The 20,824-nt window shown below is 37.2% G+C and overlaps 1 protein-coding gene and 1 pseudogene across 23 annotated transcripts in view; one reads left to right on the top strand and one right to left on the bottom strand.

The window, feature by feature from the left end:
• SHLD2 (shieldin complex subunit 2) overlaps nt 1-20,824 on the bottom strand; it is a 95,062-nt gene that overhangs the window by 57,573 nt on the left and 16,665 nt on the right. For 3 of the 22 annotated variants that reach the window (XM_082407882.1, XM_082407878.1, XM_082407884.1), the window contains one exon: nt 9,820-9,904. The exons of 15 other annotated variants lie outside the window; for them this stretch is intronic. The gene's annotated coding sequence lies outside the window, so the exon portion shown is untranslated. 4 more of the 22 variants (XR_014249132.1, XM_082407889.1, XM_082407887.1 and 1 more) reach the window with 4 other exon arrangements.
• LOC309635982 (ubiquitin-like FUBI-ribosomal protein eS30 fusion protein pseudogene) lies at nt 12,294-20,730 on the top strand (annotated as a pseudogene). The gene has a single exon. The product of its transcript is annotated as a ubiquitin-like FUBI-ribosomal protein eS30 fusion protein pseudogene (transcript).

Below are 20,824 nucleotides of genomic sequence, written 5' to 3'. Positions count from 1 at the left end.
CTACACATATATATCGATACTTGGTGACACATAAAAACCAGCCCATTGTATTTCAGGGGTTTTTTTAGTGTGTATTTTTACATAGTTGTAACCATAAAATTGAAATAATTTTGTATTCTGCTTCAATCCATGTAATGCTACTCTTTTATGTCAACCTATAAATTCCTAATCATTTTTTTAAAATAAATTTAGTTATTTTTGGTTGCATTGGGTCTTCATTGCTGCGCGTGGGCTTTCTCTAGTTGCCATGACCGGGGGCTACTCTTCTTTGCGGTGCACAGGCTTCTCATTGCAGTGGCTTCTTTTGTTGCAGAGCACGGGCCTCAGTAGTTATGGCTTGCGGGTTCTAGAGCGCAGGCTCAGCAGTTGTGGCGCACGGGCTTAGTTGCTTCACAGCATGTGGGAATCTTCCCGGACCAGGGGACCCGTGTCCCCTGCATTGGCAGGCGGATTCTTAACCACTGCGCCACCAGGGAAGCCATTCCTAATTATTTTTAATGCTAGCTTAATATTTTCATAATGAATCTAATTTAGTTCACCATTACTCTCTAATTCACTCATTTGTTTCTAACTTGTCACTATTATAGCCATTGCTACATTAAATAACTTGAGGAATTTAGCATTTCCTTTCGATTATTTTCTTGTGATAAATTCCCAGGTATGGAATTATTGGGTCAAAGAAAATGTACATTGTTATAGCTCTTAATATTTATTATCGTGTTGTTTGCAAAAGAACTGGACAGTTTATAATGCCACAAACAATGGCCAAGAGTTCCAGTCTTACCACAACTTTGTTAGCATACTGAAAAGTAATTTTGGGACTTTCCTGGTGGTCCAGTGGGTAAGACTCCACATTCCCAATGCAGGGGGCCCAGGTTTGATCGCTGGTCGGGGAACTAGATCCCCCGTGCATGCCACAACTAAGACCCAGCGCAGCCTAAATAAATAAATACAATCTTTTTAAAAAAAGTAATTTTACTAGTGAGGGTACAGAGGTACTTCACTGGTGTTTCATTTGCATTTCTCCAATTATTTCCAAAATGAAAAAATAGTGAATTTTAAATTACATTTGGATTAAAATCCTTAATATATGAGGTATATGCAAGCATGTGCAAACAGACACACAAAGTAATAGAAAAATGGGTTAAGAAGATAACCAGGTTGGGAATTCCCTGGCGGTCCAGTGGTTAGGACGTGGGTTTTCACTGCCTTGGACCCGGGTTCGATCCCTGGTATGGGAACTAAGATCCCACAAGCTGCATGGTGCAGCCAAAAAAAAAAAAAAAAAAGTAGATAACCAGGTTTATAGCACAGAAAAAAATACATGGTTAAAAACAAAGAAAACATTCAACCTCCTAATAAAATGAAAGAAAATTTTATAAATTAATGAGAAAACATTTCAACCTATCAAACTTGCAAAGATTCATGAAAAGGGTACAAAGGTGCAGGGAAATAGCTTATACTAATAAGAGTTTAAACTAGTAAAATCCTTCTGGAGGGCAATATGGCAATGTATGTCAAAAGTCTTAAAATTCTGTATACCTTTGACCCCATAATTATACTTCTAGGGATCTAACCTAAAGAGAAAAACATCGTATACACTCTCTTAGATTTAGCTACAAGGATGTTCACAGTAGTATCATGTAAAATGTTAGAAAAGTGAGGAAAACGTGCATTGACTGAGGTCTGATAAATTATGGCACATCCATACAAAGGCAAACTATATAGCCATTTAAAGTCATGAAGATATGTATTATCACAAAAAATTTTCCTTAATATACTGATATGTAAAACAAGGAGACTATAGAAGATTATATATGGAGATTTTATTTTAATTTATTTTTTTAAAAACAGTATTCAGGGGCTTCCCTGGTGGTGCAGTGGTTGAGAATCCACCTGCCAATGCAGGGGACATGGGTTCAAGCCCTGTTCCGGGAAGATCCCACATGCAGTGGAGCAACTAAACCCGTGTGCCACAACTACTGAGCCCACATGCCACAACTACTGAAGCCCATGCACCTGGAGCCCGTGCTCTACAGCAAGAGAGGCCACCACAATGAGAAGCCTGCTCACCGCAACTAGAGAAAGCCCGCACGCAGCAACGAAGACCCAACACAGCCAAAAATAAAAATAAATAAAATAAATTTATTTTTTTAAAAACAGTATTCAGGTTACTACTATTTACATTGAAGTTAGAAACCATTTCTACAGTTTCCATGTGTTCTCCATAGTGACTGATACAAGTGGTGCTAAAAAAGAAATAGTTCTTCTGTTCTTTAACCTCATTCTATCAATCCAATTTATCTTAATTCACTGTGCTAAGAAATAACATTGAATACTAGTAACCCACCTACTATGCACATTCATGGTAAACTCATCACTCTTACAAATACCCAATAGTTACTAAATGCTAGTATCTGAATTTCCTACTTAAAATGATAGCATGTTGCCACATTTTATGTCACTTACTAAAGGGTATAAGACACACTATCTGCCCCTCAAAAACAAAATCAATTGAAGTTTAAAGCTATTACTCATTCTTGTATCTAAAATAATAGCTACTAAAACAAACCTTTAAGCAGACAATTGATTTCTTAAATCTTTTTGCATAAGCTCTCATTTCCTTTGCAATAGGCTTTGGTTTTTCAAGTGAGAGATTTGTTATCATGTTCTCATCACCACCTGAGGTACCCTATGATTAGTGCGGTGCAGTGAGCCTCTTAGTCCTGCTTGTAATGCAGTGGGAATTTCTCCCTCCCAGCCCCTATTCCAGGCATTTTCCTTCTCCCAGTAAGTATTTAAACAGGAAGTGACCCTTAATCTAGCTGCTCTTCTGCCTTAAAGAATAGGGTGACCGGACATCCTGATCTGCCCAGTATGGTCCTAGTTTAAGCATGCTATCCTGGTGTCCTGTTTCATCAGTTTCCCTTCTCACTCTTAAAAATGTCTCCGTTTAGGAATAAATTACATGGTGCCCTAGTTATGAACCTTATAAATACACGAATAAATGTCCTATTAGTGAAGAGTGTGCCTCCTAATACATTTTATCAGAAACATTATAACAATAGTTAGGAACAACTTAAGAAATAAAGGGAAACACTCTGTTTCATTTCCCTGTAAAAATTTTTTAAAAATAAAATACTAACAGAAATAAGGCTGAATTGCATCTAAAATACATAATATGCATTTAAGAATCTCACAACACAGATAAGAATTAAATGAGGTAGAAAAGAGAATTAACCTGCCTGGCAGCTAAAGAAGCTAGTCAGGTTCTGGGTAATGAGGCTGCAGACACAGGTATAAAATCTTTTGGATCCAGTCTTCCTAGAAAATGTCTCAGACAGCAAGATGTCAACTTATCCAAGACTCACCCTTCCTAAGGAAAGTCAAAGGAGCAATCCTAAAATGTCACACTTCACTCCCCCATCTCCCACACTATTTAACTGCAAAAGGACTGAACTGTAAGAATAGTAATCAAGATCTCAAGCAAAACATGGGTCCCAGGGGTCTGCCTGCCAACACCTGTACTTGCTCTCATCCACCCACCCCCTAAAAAAGGTGAAAAACACAAAATCAAGGAAAAAAAAAAAACTTTGCAACTTCAGCCCTGACATTCCTTTGTAAAAAGTCCATACTCATCTCAGCAAATGGCAACTCCATTCTCCCAGTTCCTCAAGCCAAAAACCTTGGTATCCTCTCTGATCGCTCGCTTTTTCTCATACTTCCATTTTGTCATCAAATCCTTTTAGCCCTACCTTTAAAATTCATTCAGAACTTGACCACTTTTCTCCACCTTCACCTGCTCCTGCCCTGGTTCAAATCACCATCATCTGGATTATCTGCAATAAACTGATTTTCCTTCTTATTCTACTGCCTCCTCAGAAAACAGGTTTATAGAAGTTAAAGGAACTTGCCCCAGGTCACACAGCCTGCAGGCAGTGGAGCCAAGACTGGAATGCAGGAAATCAAACTGCAGAGCCTTAGATCTTAACCAGTATACCATATTGCCTCTCTGGGTTTTTGACTTTACTCAACTGTGGAGCTAGAATCCAAGCCGGAACGCTGCCATTAAGTCATATGAAACACACTCAAAAAACACTGGTGGAACTTTCCTGGTGGCACAGTGGTTAAGAATCTGCCTGCCAATGCAGGGGACATGGGTTTGAGCTCTGGTCGAGGAAGATCCCACATGCCACGGAGCAACTAAGCCCGTGCGTCACAACTACTGAGGCTTTGCTCTAGAGCCCACGAGCCACAACTACTGAGCCCACGTGCCACAACTATTGAAGCCTGCGCACCTAGAACTCGTGCTCCACAACAAAAGAAGCCACCGCAATGAGAGGCCTGCGCACCACAATGAAGAATAGCCCCCGCTCGCCGCAGCTAGAGAAAGCCTGCGCACAGCAATGAAGACCCGATGCAGCCAAAAATAAATAAATAAATAAATAAATTAATTAATTATTTTTTAAAAAGCACTGGTTTATCTAGAGAGGTAAGAAAAGAACAGAACTTCAATATAAAGGAGCTACATTATCAAAGAATTCCACTTAGAAGGTTTACTGTAAAGTTAATAATGAAGTGAATAATAAATGGCTTTTAAGAGGACCTCTCTCTCTTTCTCTTTCTTAATCCCTTCCTTCAACTCTGACAAATTTTCTCTCTCTCTGCCTCCCTCCCTCCCTCTCCCTCTCTTTAGTCATCTGGCAATGGGATGATAAATTTCCAAGACATTAAATATTCAAATTTTAAAACCTGTTGCTGGGAATTCCCTGGCGGTCCAGTGGTTAGTACTCTGTGCTTCCATTGCAGGGGGCATGGGTTCAATCCCTGGTCAAGGAACTAAGATCCCACATGCCACAACACAGCCAAAAAAATAAATAAATAAAAATAAAAAATAAAAACCTGTTGCTTAGCAAGTTAAAATATACAGAGTAAATGTAACAAACCATAGATGACAGACCTACTTTCCTGACCTAAATCACTTTCTTCCTTTCACCTTAAATACCCCAAGGTATACCTCAGCATCTATGTGCACTAGCTGTTCCCTCAGCCTTAAACATTCTTCCCCTAGACTCTTGTTTACTATTTTTAAAATTTGAAGTATAATTAAACATTCAATAATAGGCACAGGTCTTAACAGTTCTGTTTGATGACTATTGACAATGGTCTACACCCATGTAACCATGACCCAAAACAAAATACAGAACAGTCCCAGGATCTCAGGAAGTTCTTTCATGTCTTTTTCTAAACAGCTTCCTTCCCTTTCCAACCTACAATTATCTTCTGATTTCTATCACTACAGAATAGTTTTGTCTTTTCTTGAACTTCATATAAACAATACAGTATATGCTCATTTATGTCTAGTTCCTTTCACTTAACACAATGGTTTTGAGATTCACCTGTGTTGTTGGGTGTATCAGGTGTTGGGTACTGTGAATACACCACACACACACACAAAAAATACACCACAAGTTGTTTATCCATTTTCCTGTACATGGACATCTCAGTTGTTTCCAGTTTGGGGCTTTTATGAATAAGACTGCTATGAACATTCTTGAATTCATAATTTTGAGGAAATATGTTTTCATTTCCCTTCATTAAATATATAGGGGTAGAATGTTAAATAATAGGATGTATATATGTTTAACTTCAGTAGAAAATGCCAAACAGTTCTCCAAAGTAGCTACACTATCTGGCACACCCATCAGCAATGGATGAGTTCCAGTTGCATCACATCATGCCCAACATTTAGTATCTTCAGCCTTTCTCTTGTTAGCCATTCTAGAGTGTGTGAGATGGTATCTCATGATGAATTTACTTTGCATTATTTCCCTGTTGACTAAGTGATGTTGACTACCTTTGCAAGTGCTTATTGGTCATTAGTATATCCTCTTTGGGGAAGTCTGTTACTGGGTTATTCCTCTTTTCCTCATTTTACTATTGAGTTATTACACTTCTTTACATACCCTAGATATAAGTCCTTTCACAGATAGATATGCTGGAAATTTTTTTTCCCCACTCTGGACTTACCTACTCTTTTTCTTAGTGGTATCTTTTATTACTTTTTAAAATATTTATTTATTTATTTGGCTGTGCCGTGTCTTAGTTGTGGCACGTGGGATCTTTAGTTGTGCCATGAGAACTCTTAGTTGTGGCATGTGGGATCTAGTTCCCTGACCAGGGATCGAACTTGGGCCCCCTGCACTGGAAGTGTGCAGCCTTAGCCACTGGACCACCAGGGAAGTCCCTTAGTGTTATCTTGTAAAAGGCAGTAATGTTAAATTAGTTGAGGTCCAATTTATCAATTTTTTTCTTTTACGTGTCTTTTTTCTTTTAGGATCTTATCCAATAAATATTTGATACTCCAAAGTCATAGGGATATTCTCCTTTTTTTTTTTCTTCTAGAAGCTATGACATTTTAAAAATATATCCACAAATTATTTGATACTCCTTCCTTCAGGAGGTGAGGCTTAATTCCTCTACCCTTAAACATGGGCTGGAGTAATGAGTAGAATATGGTTCAAGTGATGGTATGTGACTCCCAAGACTTTGTCATAAAAGGCAGTGCCGCTTCCTCCTTGTGCTCCCTCTTTGATCACTTACTCTGAGGGAAGTCAGCTGCCATGTTATGAGGGCACTCAAACAGCCCTAAGAATAGGCTCATGTGGTGAAGAACCGAGTCTCCAGCCAATAGCCAGTGAAGAGCTGAGGCCTCTAGCCAATAGCCGTGGGACATAAGCCATCTTAGAAGGGGATTCTCCAGCCCCAGTCAAGCCTTCAGATGATTATACTCTTGCTAAAATCTTGCCTACAACCACATGAGAGACTCTGTGCTAGAATTACCTAGCTAAATTCCTCCTGTGTTCCTGACACAGAGTAACTGTAACATAATAAATATTTGTTGCTTTAACCCAGGAAGTATTGGGAAATTTGTTATGAAGTGAGAGATAATACAGAAGTTGTACTGTTTTTGCTTTTGCATTTTAGATATATGATCCACTGCAAATTAGTTTCTGTGTATGGAATGAGTTGAGGTGATAGTTCATTGTTTTCCATATAGATATCAAGTTAGAGCAACATTTGTCTTTCTTTCTCCCATTGGACTGACTTGGCACTTTGGTGGGAAAATGCATGAGTCCATTTCTGAGATCTCTATTATGTATCATTGACCTAAATGTCTATCCTTATGCCAACACTACACTGTCTTGATTACTGTAGCTTTGTGGAAAATCCTGACATCAGGAAACAAAAGTCCTCCAACTGTGTTTTTCAAAATTATTTTGGCTATTCTTAGACCTTTACATCTTGATAAGTTTATAGAATTGTCTTATCTATTTCTTCAAACAAAGCCTACTAGGATGTTGAAGAAGACTGAAATTAATCTATCGGTCAATTTAGAGAGAATTCCATCTTAATAATGTTGAGTCTTCCAATCCATGAATATGGAATATCACCATTTATCTAGGTTTTTTTTTAAACTTACACTAGCAATGTTTCTACCTTTTCAGTGTTGAGAGCATATCCTTAGTTAGATTTATTCATAGGTATTTGCTTTTTTTTATGCTATCAGAAATAACAGTTTTTATTTCAGTTTTCAAATAGTTCATTGCTAATATAGAGAACTACAAATTATTTTCATATAGTGATTTTGCTAAATTCACTTATTAAAATTGTTTTTTGTAGACTCTATCGGGTTTTCCATGTACACAATCATGTTATATGTAAGTAACAGTTTTACTTCTTTTCTAATTTTTATGCTTAATTATGTTCTTTTTCTTGACTTATTACACTTTCTAGGACCACTAGTTCAATGTTGAATAAAGGTGGTGAAAGAGAAATATATATCCATATTATTGCTTTAAAATCTTTAGGATCCATAGCTAAGGTTGGCAAATGTTTTCTACAACAGGTCACAAAGTAAGTATTTTAGGCTTTGCAGATCATACAGTCTGTTATAATTACTGTACACTGTGGATGTAGCAAGAAAGCAGCCATGGACAATACATAAACAAATGAGCATGGCTATGTTCCAATAAAACTTTACAGTCACCGAAATTTGATTTTCCTATTTTTCACATGTAACAAAATATTAGTCTCCTTTTGATTCTTTTTCAGCCATTTTATTACATATAAACCATTCTAGGTCACAAGCCACACAGGCACAGGTGACGGGCTGGATTTGGCCTACAAGCTGAAGTTTGCTGATCTCTGGTTTAGACCACTGATTTGAGACCTTTCTTCTTTCCTAATATAAGAATTTAATGCAATGTTTCCCTCCAAACAGTGCTTAACGGCACTACTATTTGTTTCATTTGTGCTTTGTACTGGTTTTTTAGCCATTGCTATAGGATTTTCAATTTACATCTTTAACTTTACACAGTCTTCAAATAACATACAGCCAGCCTACCATATACATGGGTTCCACATCTGCAGATTCAACAAACTGCAGATCAAAAAACAAAATCCAGAAAGTTCCAAAAAGCAAAACTTGAATTTGTTGCATGCCAGCAATTATTAACATAGCACTTACATTGTATTCACAACTATTTACATAGCATTTACCTTGTATTAGGTATTATAAGTAATCTAGAGATGATTTAAAGTATACAGGAGGATGTGCATAGGTTACATACAAATACTGTGCCATTTTTCATAAGGGACTTGAGAAATCTGAGGATTCTGGTATCCAAGGGTGGTCCTGGAACCACTCCCCGGGGATAACAAAGAATGACAGTACCACTTAACCTGTTCTAAGAACCTTACAACAGCATTGATTCCCAATCTGAATGTTATACTCAGGCCAAATTATTTATCAAGGTTAAGAGGAAAATAAAGGCATTTTCAGAAATGCAACATATCAAATAATTTGCCTCCCATTCACCCTTTCTTCAGCAAATTGTGGGAGTAAACCAAGAAAGAGGAAGACATAGAACAGAAGAAACAGAAGATCCAACACAGAAGAAAAGGAAATGCCTAGAATAATAGCTGGGCACTATGAGAAAATGGAAACCGCTCCAGACTGGAGCACGTTACTCTGGAGGGACTTCTCTGAGATGACGACATTGACAGAATAAATTATGTGAAAGAAAACAGGAAATTTGGGCAACTGGTAGCAAATTTTGAGTTGAGTTAGTGATAAGAACACAAAAAACCATATAAACAAGTTATGTCCTAAACTGAAAGCATCAAATACATTACTTGAAAAATCACAGGTAAATACCAAACAGCTAGGAGTTGAGAGTGGTTACCTCTGAGAAGGGGAAGTGAAGGTGGGGACCAAGAAGTACTGTCTGTCTGGACGATTCCTGACAAACTACTTGGCTCGTTAAACTGTATAACTCTGAAGAAGAAAAATATGGAAGATAAGGAAATAAGGTACTTAAGGATTTCCCAAGGACATAAAACCACCTTGGCAACTAACTGTGACCTCTGGAAACCAAGAAGTCTAACAAAATTGTCCTGCAAAATAGAAAACAACACAAACGAATGCATTTGATGGGTGGAAAAGGGCAAAAAAAAAAGCAACATTACGCCTGTGCTATCATAACTCTTGTCAAATGCGTGACATCAAGAGCAGAAATCCCTAGGTTTCCGTGCTTCAGTTCCCCCATCTATAAAGTGCGTGTAACAGTATCCCTCTCCCAGGACTGTAATGAGGCTTCAACCCAATAATGAACATAAAGTGCTTACAGCAGTGTTAGAAATAAATATTAACACAGTTAATACTTTACTATTTTTAAATAACTGAAATTATTTTTTATTTCAAATCATTCAATTTAATTGTCACAATGATACTGAAAAGTTTATTTGAATGCTTACCTTGTCTATTCAAACATCAAGGCCTCTAACCCTTTCACATATATCTCCAAAAAGGGGGGACTGTGGGGGAAAGAAGATAAACTGTCTGATGACCCAAGAGAAACAGAAATAACAATTAATGAAGGTTGTCTGTAAAGATGCTTATAATTCTGAAGAACTGACTGCACCTGAAAAACTACTCAGGATACCAGGCTTTATCTTACACTTCTTAGTTGATTATGATCAATCATTCACTCACTAAGTAAGTCAGCAATTAGAACTGAAAACTTGGTCCTAACTATACATTAACTCAGTAATGCTGAGACCAGCATTTTTCCACTTCTAAAGAGGTAAAGTCTCCAACTTATGCACAGATTGTGCTCTCCAAGTTCAGTTCTACTTTGTTATAAAACGTGAGAAACATCTTTCCAAAGGAAAAAAGTATGAAATAAAGTTGAGATCCTGGGCAAGAAATAAAGGCCAATTTAATCCATACGTACCTAAGAACCATGGAAAAAAGAAAAGAATAAATATAACCATGTTAGGTGGCTTTCAATCTCTTCTTTTGTGCTCTAACAGCTAGCAAAAAAATAGTTACTTGAGGTTAAGAGTTGTCCCACACTTTTATTCATCTTTGGATCCTTGTAAACATAAACAGTATGTAACAGAGTACCTGACTTCTATTAGAAGCTTAAAATATTTATTTAACAAATGAATAACTAGAATTAAGAGTACTATTTGAACTATACTCTTTTTATGGAGAAATACACTACAATTTGCAATTGAAGGAACATTTTCCTTTATCTTGGCAACAAGATCAGAGTTTGAACACCAAGAACAAAAAAGCCTGGGCAGATACTCCATCTACATAATAGTCATTTCTCCTAGAAATCACATTTTGGTCACAGATCACTCATAGTGTTTTTAAGTATGTATAAATCACTAAGTTGGGTTTCATAATATAAAACTTGACCTCCAAAATTCCCTGCTTCTTTCCCTTCACCAATATCTTAAATAAAAATTGCAGCCATCAATATTTTATCTGGGAGGATTTTCCCCCCCAGTTTTATTGAGATATAATTGACATATAACATTGCATTAGTTTAAGGTATAGGGTATAATGATTTGATATATGTATATATTACAAAATGATTACCACAATAAGTTAACAACCATCACCTCACATAGTTATAAATTTTTTTTCTTGTGATGAGAACGCTTAAGATTTACTCTGTTCGCAATTTTTAAATATTTAATGTAGTACTGTTAACTATAGTCACCATGCTGTACATTACATCTCCAGAACTTATTTATCTTATAACTGATGTCTGTACCTTTTGACCACCTTCCCCTATCTCCCCATGCCCACCCCTCTGACAACCACCAATCTGTTCTGTTTCTGTGCCTTCAGTTTTTTTAGATTCCACATTTAAGTGATATCATACAGTATTTGTCTTTCTCGGTCTGGCTTATTTTACTTAGCATAATGCCCTTGAGGTCCATCCATGTTGTTGCAAATGGCAGGATTTCCTTATTTTTATGGTTGAATAATACTCCATTGTATATATACACACCACATTTTCTTTTTTTTTTAAATGATTTGGCCTCCCAGGTCCAAGTCAGTATTTTTTCTTTTTTTGTAATTAATTAAGTTATTTATTTATTTTTGGCTGCATTGGGTCTTCGTTGCTGTGCACGGGCTTTCTCTAGTTGCGTCGAGTGGGGGCTACTCTTCATTGCGGTGCGTGGGCTTCTCATTGCGGTGGCTTCTCTTGTTGCAGAGCACGAGCTCTAGGCGCGTGGGCCTCAGTAGTTGTGGTTCACAGGCTCTAGAACACAGGCTCAGTAGTTGTGGTTCTCAGGCTCTAGAGCGCTGGCTCAGTAGTGGCGCACGGGCTTAGCTGCTCCACGGCATGTGGGATCTTCCCAGACCAGGGCTCAAACCCGTGCCCCCTGCATTGGCAGGTGGATTCTTAACCACTGCACCACCAGGGAAGTCCCATACACCACATTTTCTTTATCCATTCAGCCATCAATGAACACCTAGGTTATTTCCATGTCTTGGCTATTATAAATAATGCTACAATGAACATGGGGGTGTAGATATCTCTTCAAGACAGGGATTTCAATTCTTTAGAATATGTTCCCCAAAGTGGAATTGCTGAATCACACAGTAATTCTATTTTTAATTTTTTGAGGTCGATTTTTTAATCTAAAATTAATTTTTTAATTTTTTTGAGGTAGAAAGCAGTTTCTATACTACTTCTAGTCAGTACCAAAGGTTATCAACTGAAAAATTAATACAATGGACCAAAAAATGTAATAAAAAAAACTTATTAAAAGATTCAATACTCAGGGACTTCCCTGGCAGTCTGCTGGTTAAGACTCCATGCTTCCACTGCAGGGGGCACAGGTTCGATCCCTGGTCAGGGAACTAAGATCCTGGATGCCAGGTGCGGCACGGCCAAAAAAAAAAAAAGATTCAATATTCAGAGAGAAATTCTGTTTAAAACCCAACATTTCTCTAGTTCAAATGCAACTACCTATACTTAGACATTCCAGAAATGAAGTAGATAAAATTACCCAACCCAATAACATAAATTATGTTAAGAACAAAAATATTGCAAAACAACTGAAAATTATAGGTTAACATTACAGAATTTAGTACACAATGAATTCGATGTCCACATTGCAAAGCTGACTTCCATAGTTTAAAACCTGAGTTTACCTAAAAAAGAAACCCCTTAATTTCTCATTACTCAAAGAAAACAACTCAATCTCTATGCTACATCCTTAAAGAAATAAAGATTAATTTATCCTAGAGAGCCAGGGTTCACATCAAGCTTTATGGAATGATTGATAATCACATTTCTTCTTTTAAACATAAAATTCATGTGGATTGTCACCTTAAATGAGAAAGGCATGAAAAGAACGTAAGCTCCAATCTAGCATTAGAAATTACTCCATAAATATTATTTCTCTTGAATACCCTTTCTGCTTTGTAAGTCTATTTCCCCAATGAAACCAATATACTTTATTTCTTTATAATGATTTCATTTCATGTAAATTTATGAAGGTTGTATAAATATTTGTTAGAATAGGAGTTTGTCTGAATAGTTGACAATGACTAGTGAGAACAAAAGAGACAAGGGTAGCATCATCAGCAGAGGAGACAAAAGCATCTCTAAAGCACCCACTACATTAACACAACATTTTTTACACAAAGATTTTTAAGTAAGGTCTTCATGTGATATTTTTGAAAAATATTTTTATATCCAAGAAAATTTAAACATAAGCAATTAAATCTACTTTTAATTTTTAATTTTTTGTTTTTTTATTTTGAATTTTGATTAAGAATGTTTTCTGATCCACAGGCCTTTTCCTTTTAAGTACAGCTACCATGGCAGTGAGTTATAATTAACTTAGCTACCTCTGTTTTAAATGTTGGGATGTTACTTTTCTTCTAGTTTTATTTATCTACCTGAGGATTCATGTTAATAACCTGTTGTGAATTTTTTCAAATGCTCAATGTTAAATTATGAAAACATAGAATGCATATACCATAGTTAAGTATAGGGGAATTAATAACACATGAATGTATCACTTTGACATTATTTTCTTATAAATAAGAACAGATGCCCTTTTTAGGAAAAAAAAAAAAAAAAAAGAATGTTTTCTGTAGAAAGACCAGATCAGTTTCTCTGCTTTAGTAAACTACATAATAAAATATGAAACTCATTAAGGAAAAGCAAAGCAGGAAACTTAATATGTCACTTTTAGACACCTATCCTTATGTGAAAGTAAACAGCATTAATTCCAAGCATATTCCAAACTTTTAGGAGAAGTGGGTGGGTGAAGGAACAAGAGAGAATAAAAACTGACACTACTTCTATAGTGTAGGTTTATACTTTAATGTGTTCATTCTGAAAAGCAAATGAGGCAAACTGAGACTTCCACCTGGCTTGCCAGAATGACTCTCATGAGTACTAACATGCTTAGGTTAACATTTTCATAAACTTTTTTCTCATTTCTTCCAAGTATCTTAAATAACATTTAAAACTATATAACATGATGCAGCTGCTTCAGAAAAACTGTTTGACAGTTCCTCAAAAAGTTAAACATAGAGATATCATATAACCCAGTAGTTACATCCTAGGTATACACCAAGGAGAATTGAAAACATACGTCCACACAAAAACCTGTAAACGAATGTTCATAGCAGCATCATTCCTGTCAGTCAAAAAGTGGAAATAACCCAAACATCCATCAACTGATGAAGGGAAGAACCAAATGTGGTATATCCTCACAATGGAATATTATTCAGCCCAGAAGAGCTACAAAGTACTGATATGCCACATCACAGGTAAACTCTGAAAACACGCTACATTAAAGGAACCAGACACATAAGGCAATATATCGTATGATTCTATTTATATGAATTACTCAGAATAGGCAACTCCATAGAGATATAAACAGAGATATGGCTGCCAGGGGCTAGGAGAAGGGGGAAAACTTAAGAGGGGTTTCCTTTGAGGGCAATGAAAAAGTTCTGGAACTAGATAATGGTGATGGTTACACAACACTGATTATACTCAAAGCCACTGAAACTTTTATGTTATGTGAATTATACTTTAATTAATGAAAGAAACCCTACAAAACAAAAAACAGATGTTAACATCTTTTCAGAGAAAGTTAACTTCCAAAATAAATGATGATTATTTTGGTATTTCTTTAAAAACCTTATTGTTAATTTGATATGGACATTAGAAACATTTTTATTTATATATTTATTTATTTTGGTTGTGACAGGTCTTAGTTGTGGCATGCAGGATCTTCCATGCCTTGTGCGGGATCTTTGTTGCCGCATACGGGATCTTTAGCTGTGGCATACAGGATCTTTAGTTGTGGCATACAAATTCTTAGTTGGGCATGTGGGATCTAGTTCCTTGACCAGGGATTGAACCCCGGCCCCCTGCATTGGGAGCATGGAGTCTTAGCCACTGGACCACCAGCGAAGTCCCTAGAAACATTTTCAGAAATAAACCTTTTTCTATAATGCCGAATACCATCCTTAAGCTTTTCTATTTGTCAGGAGTTCGCATAAAAATCTTTTATCACCAGCTTTGCAATGCTTAGCCTGCCAGGGTAGGAATCAATTTTATATAATATCTAAACAAGTGAGTTTTAAAATGGGCAGAATGTTTTATTAAATTTGGCTTACCAATATTGTATGTTGAATTTAGTACAGGAGAGGAACATGTTTATTTCTAATGAAGAAGATCAGCAAAAGATGACAAACTTTTTATTTTATTTATTTATTTATTATTATTTTTTGGCTGCGTTGGGTCTTCATTGCTGTGCGCGGGCTTTCTCTAGTTGCAGTGAGCGGGGGCTACTCTTTGTTGTGGTGCGTGGGCTTCTCATTGCGGTGGCTTCTCTTGCTGTGGAGCACAGGCTCTAAGTGCGTGGGCTTCAGTAGTTGTGGCATGTGGGCTCAGTAGTTGCGGCTCGTGGGCTTAGTTGCTCCACAGCATGTGGGATCTTCCCGGACCAGGGCTTGAACCCGTGTCCCCTGCACTGGCAGGTGGATTCTTAACCACTGCGCCACCAGGGAAGTCCCAAAATACTTTTTATTATTTATTTATTTATTTATTTATTTAAGATTTATTATTTACTTTATTTATTTTTGGTTGTGTTGGATCTTAGTTGTGGCACACGGGATCTTTGTTGCGGTGTGTGGGCTTCTCTCTAGTTGTGGCATGAGGGTTTTTTTTCCTCTTCTCTAGTTGTGGTGCGCAGGCTCCAGGGCATGTGGGCTCTGTAGTTTGCGGCACACAGGCTCTCTAGTTGAGGCGCACTAGCTCAGAAGTTGTGGCACGCGGGCTTAGTTGCCCCGTGGCATGTGGGATCTTAGTTCCCTGACCAGGGATCAAACCCGCGTTCCCTGCATTGTATGGCGGGTTCTTTACCACTGGACCACCAGGGAAGTCCCCCGAAAAATTTTTTAGACAGCAAAATTTACCTGGTCTGCTTTAGCCCTCATGAAGCTATCTCTGACATTCATTTTTTTAAATTTTGATATTCAATACAGAAAAGCAACATCCAAAAAAAAAAAGGCCATGCCAAATGCAATAATAATAAAAATGCAAAAATTAATTTATTTTACCTCAAATATAATAGAAAATACCACTTCTGCTGAACCTGATTCTAGGCAAGGTAAAATTCAGTCACCTACATAATAATTTGCCCAGTGTCCATTCACAATCTTCCTGCTTGCTCTTAATGGCATTTGAGTAGAGTAGGCTCTCAATCTACATGAATTAATTATGTAAATTATCAGATTAAATAACAGTTTCAACTTAAAATAATAACATCTATTTGGGGCCTATGCGAACCAGGCAATGGAACTAGAGGCTTTATATATTTAACTCATTTCAGCTCACAATACCTTACAGAGAGGTTAAGTAACTTCCCTAAGGTCACAACACTAGTACACTGCAAAGCCAGGATTCAAACCAAGGTCTGTCAGACATACAATCATTTTTGCTAAAACATTCCAAGTCTGGGCTACAAAGGAATATAATTTCAGTTTAACTGGCAAACATTCATCTTATCTCTTGAATACAGCTTCTAAATGTTTAGGTAACGAGAAAGAAAAAGAGTGCCTGAAAAGAACATTACTGAAGAATGAAATGATGTGTCTGGGGAAACATGTAGTGCACTGTTTGCCTACTATGTGCCATGTGCTGGACTGGCTATTTTAATGCATGAACACTTAATTGTTACAACAATACTGGGAAGTTAATATTGATACCTCCTTTTTTACATAAGAAGAAACTGAAGTTTAGAAGGTGCAAGAAAGTCCAAGGTTACAGAAGTTGCAAGGCACAGAGTTGGAATTAGAAACCAAATTCAGTCGGTCAATAAATATTTACTGAGTGTTTACTATGTACCAGGGCTATACGAGGCACTTAGAATAGAATATTAGAGATCTCCCACATACAGCTCAAACCAAACCCATTTTCTTTTTGCTTAGGCAGTAAGTCATTGTGAAATTGAAAAATCCCCATAGATTTTTCTTTTAATAGCTTTGTTTTAAATGATTATTCATGCTTTGGTTATACATGTTAAGTACTGTCCCTAAAGCCAGAAGTTGATTGCCATAAAAACTGAATAAGCCTCCAGTAGATAATGTGAAAATATAAGCAATTCTGTCCTCCTGCATGATTTTGAACATATTGCTAGATAGAGAACACCACTTTGGAAAATATACTTCTTATGTTCTGAAGGATAATTTAAACCATTAAGCATTTTACAAAGCTTTTGAAGGTCAGATTTTAAATGACAACAGTGAAATTTCAAAAAGAACAGGAAAAGTCAGCACCAAAGCTAGTTTAACATTAATAATAAGTGATCTAATAAATAGGTCTATGTTTGCCTAGTCAGGTTTTGCTTATTATGTCAGTTGGAAAGCCGGAAGGAAACTGGCTTTGACTCCCATACAACCTGTATCATGACAACATCACTGTATCAGAAATGTAGCTGATATCAGCATAATGCTGAGACAGTTCAAATTTAAAACTGATTTTTCTTTTCCAACTATTTTCATAATCATTAATGGTATATAGAATCGAGATAACTTAAGAAAAAAAAAAAAAAGGGTAATTAACATTTACTGTGACCCTTCTATGTGCCAGATACTACATTTAATTCTCACAGCCACCTTAACCTTTTAGAGGAAGAAGCAGAAGTTTTCAGAAATGAAGTACCTTTTCTAAGATTACATAGCTAATAAAGAGGCAGAGCCAAGGTTCAGACTCTGATGTCAATTATTATAATGCTCCATGGCACTAAACACCTGTCAGTTTCTTAATTTATTTTAAAAATTTTATGATAATATAATATTAGAGCAGAGAAAGCAGAGTAAAATAATGATTTGGATTATGAACTGTTTTAGTACCTCAAAAGTACTAAAGAGTGATGTTGACCTTTTAAAAATTCCTATGACGGTCACTGTGAAAGAGAATATAAAATACCTTCAAGTCAAAATATTAGGCTTTTGAGTAGAAAAAAAGTAACAAATAAATAATTATACATTTAATATTATCAAAAGAGAACCAAGTTAAAAAAAAAACAAAAAAACTAGTTCTATTCTAAAGCAACACTTTTTGAAAGACTGCAGATCACCAGCGTAGGCTGGCTCGAAGCAGCATTTTTCAGAGTTAACTTCATGGAAGACTAATCCCTATAAAAATATTGAAAGATAATGAGTTTCCACAGTCAAACAAGTTTGAGAAATGCCGGACTTAACGCTAAACCAGTTTCTTCACTGGTTACAAACAGTACAACATAGCGCCTGGAGCCCTCTGGAGTCAGACTATCTGGGTTTGAATCCCTGCTCTTCCACCTCCTGGCCTAGACATGATATTTGGAACATGTTATTTCACTACTCTGGGTCTCAGGTTTCCCACCTGTAAAAAAAAAAAAAAAAAAAAAGAGACAATTGCAAAGACAGATTTGTTGTAAAGATTAGAAAGATTAAAACATCTGGGGTTGAGATATGGGGATATATGTATATGTATAGCTGATTCACTTTGTTATAAAGCAGAAACTAACACACCATTGTAAAGCAATTATACTCCAATAAAGATTAAAAAAAAAAAAATCTGGGGTTGTTAGAACAGAGCCTTAAAATAGTAAGTGCTTGATAAATGTTAAATTATTAGTAGTAACATCATTTCCCTGAGCCTTTATTAACCTGATAAAAGTTGATGCTCATCATGAATCTCCAAGGAGCCAAGGGATATACCTAGTATGCAGTTTCCCAAACTTATATGATAGAACCCACTTTTCCACAGACCATCCCTCAAGACTGGTTAATGTCTTTTAAAATCAAAACAAAACAAACAAAAAATACTATGAGAAACAATAAAGAATTCCATCACTAAAATTAAATCTGTTTAAAAAAAATACAAGTGTAGTGCTTCCCAGCTGGTGAACACATCAAGGTGCAGGAAGGGTGGCATGTGGAAGAAGGCATGGGAAGCTCCACGCCCCTTCCCCCATACCTTGCCCTACATATCTCTTCCATTTGGCTATTCCTGAGTTGTATCCTTAATAAGCCAGTAATATCTCCTTACAGATTCCAGCACATGGGTTCAGTGTCTGGAACCTGTACATGTAGTAGAATAGTGCATTGTTTTATTTTCCATTCTCATAGCCCTCAGTGGCTTCAAGTGATCACATCTCATCACAGTAGTCATTCAATTATCCAAGATACTATGCGGAACCTATTCATCATCACCCAGCCTGCAATCATTTGAATAAGGACATGAATGGTTTCCGTTATCAAGATACATCTATTTAAGTCTCATATCTGTTGTATAGAAGTCAATATTCAAATGATGGCGTGTTTTCCGTTTGGTATTTATTGTGCCCATTTGGCAAATTTACAGTCATTACCAGAGTGCTGATCATGCTACCCTTCCATTTAGAATTTTTTCTAACCAGTATGTGTCAGGATCTTCAGAAATGCTTACACCCTTTGATCAAACAAATCAATTTCCAAGGATCTATACTATGGAAATAAATAAGAATACAAGATAAAACCTTAAATACACATATTGCATCATTGTTTAATATTGTGGAAAATTAGAAATACTAAAGAAGTCTAGGGAATTCCCTGGTGGCCCAGTGGTTAGGACTCAGAGCTCTCACTGCTGAGGGCCCAGGTTCCATCTCTGGTCCAGGAACTAAGATCCCGCAAGCTGAGTGGTGCAGCCATAAATAAATAAATAAGTCTAATTTTAGGGGAAGGATTAAACTAAGAGTGGTACATTACTTGTATTACACAGTCATTACAAATTATATTTGAAAGATTATGAGTAATGCTATGTGAAAAAGCAAGTTACTAGTTTATTTTTGTAGTATAAGCATAATTTTCTAAAACAAGCCAACAAAACACCAAGTAATCAAAATTTAAGACAAAAACTAAATCTAAAAATACGCCGAGGACTTCCCTGGTGGCGCAATGGTTAAGAATCCGCCTGCCAATGCAGGGGACATGGGTTCAAGCTCTAGTCCGGGAAGATCCCACATGCCACGGAGCAACTAAGCCCGTGCACCACCACTACTGAGCCTGCGCTCTAGAGCCCGCGAGCCACAAATACTGAGCCCTCGTGCCACAACTACTGAAGCCCGTGAGCCTAGAGCCCATGCTCTGAAACAAGAGAAGCCACCGCAATAAGAAGCCTGCGCACCGCAACAAAGAGTAGCCCTTGCTCGCCGCAACTAGAGAAAGCCCGAGGGCAACAGTGAAGACCCAACGCAGCCAAAAATAAATTAATTAATTAATTTTTAAAAAAACATAAAAAAAAAATACACCCAGTGACATGGCACACAGCAGGTGGAGAGGACATGCACACCCTCATTCCTTCCTCTTTCTCAACTCCATCTTCACGTTAGCGGCAGTGGTAAAGCGGTTCAGTCGCCAACATGCAGCTGTTTGTCTGCACGCAGGAGCTACACACTCTCCAGGTGACCGGCCAGGTGACAGATCAAGGCTCATGTAGCCTCGTTGGAGGGCCTCATTCCAGAAGATCAGATCCTGCTCCTGCAGGATGAGGCTACCCTGGGCCAGTGTGGGGTGGAGGCTGTGAGCACTCTGAGCACTCTGGAAGTAGCCAGCCGCATGTTTGGAGGTAAAGTCCATGGTTCCCTGACCCATGCCAGGAAAGTAAGAGGTCAGATTCCCAAGGTGGCCAAACAAGAGAAAAAGAAAATGGGCCGGGCCAAGAAGCGTATGAAGTACAACCAGTGCTTTGTCAATGTTGTGCCCGCCTCTGGCAAGAAGAAGGGCCCCAATGCCAACTCTTAAGTCCTTTGTAATCTTGGCTTTCTCTAATAAAGCCACTTAGCCCAATCCAAAAAAAACCCCCAAAACCCAAGAAACAAAAAATGAATAAATAAATAAACAAACACCCAAATGTCAACTATGGTTGATTTGAGCCATAGGTGACCCTTCTTC

The sequence above is a fragment of the Balaenoptera borealis genome, assembly GCF_965194805.1.
Source record: "Balaenoptera borealis genome assembly, chromosome: 10".
Lineage (NCBI taxonomy): Eukaryota > Metazoa > Chordata > Mammalia > Artiodactyla > Balaenopteridae > Balaenoptera > Balaenoptera borealis.
The sequence above is the reverse complement of the archived record's forward strand: the minus strand, read 5'-3'. Positions and strand labels throughout refer to the sequence as shown.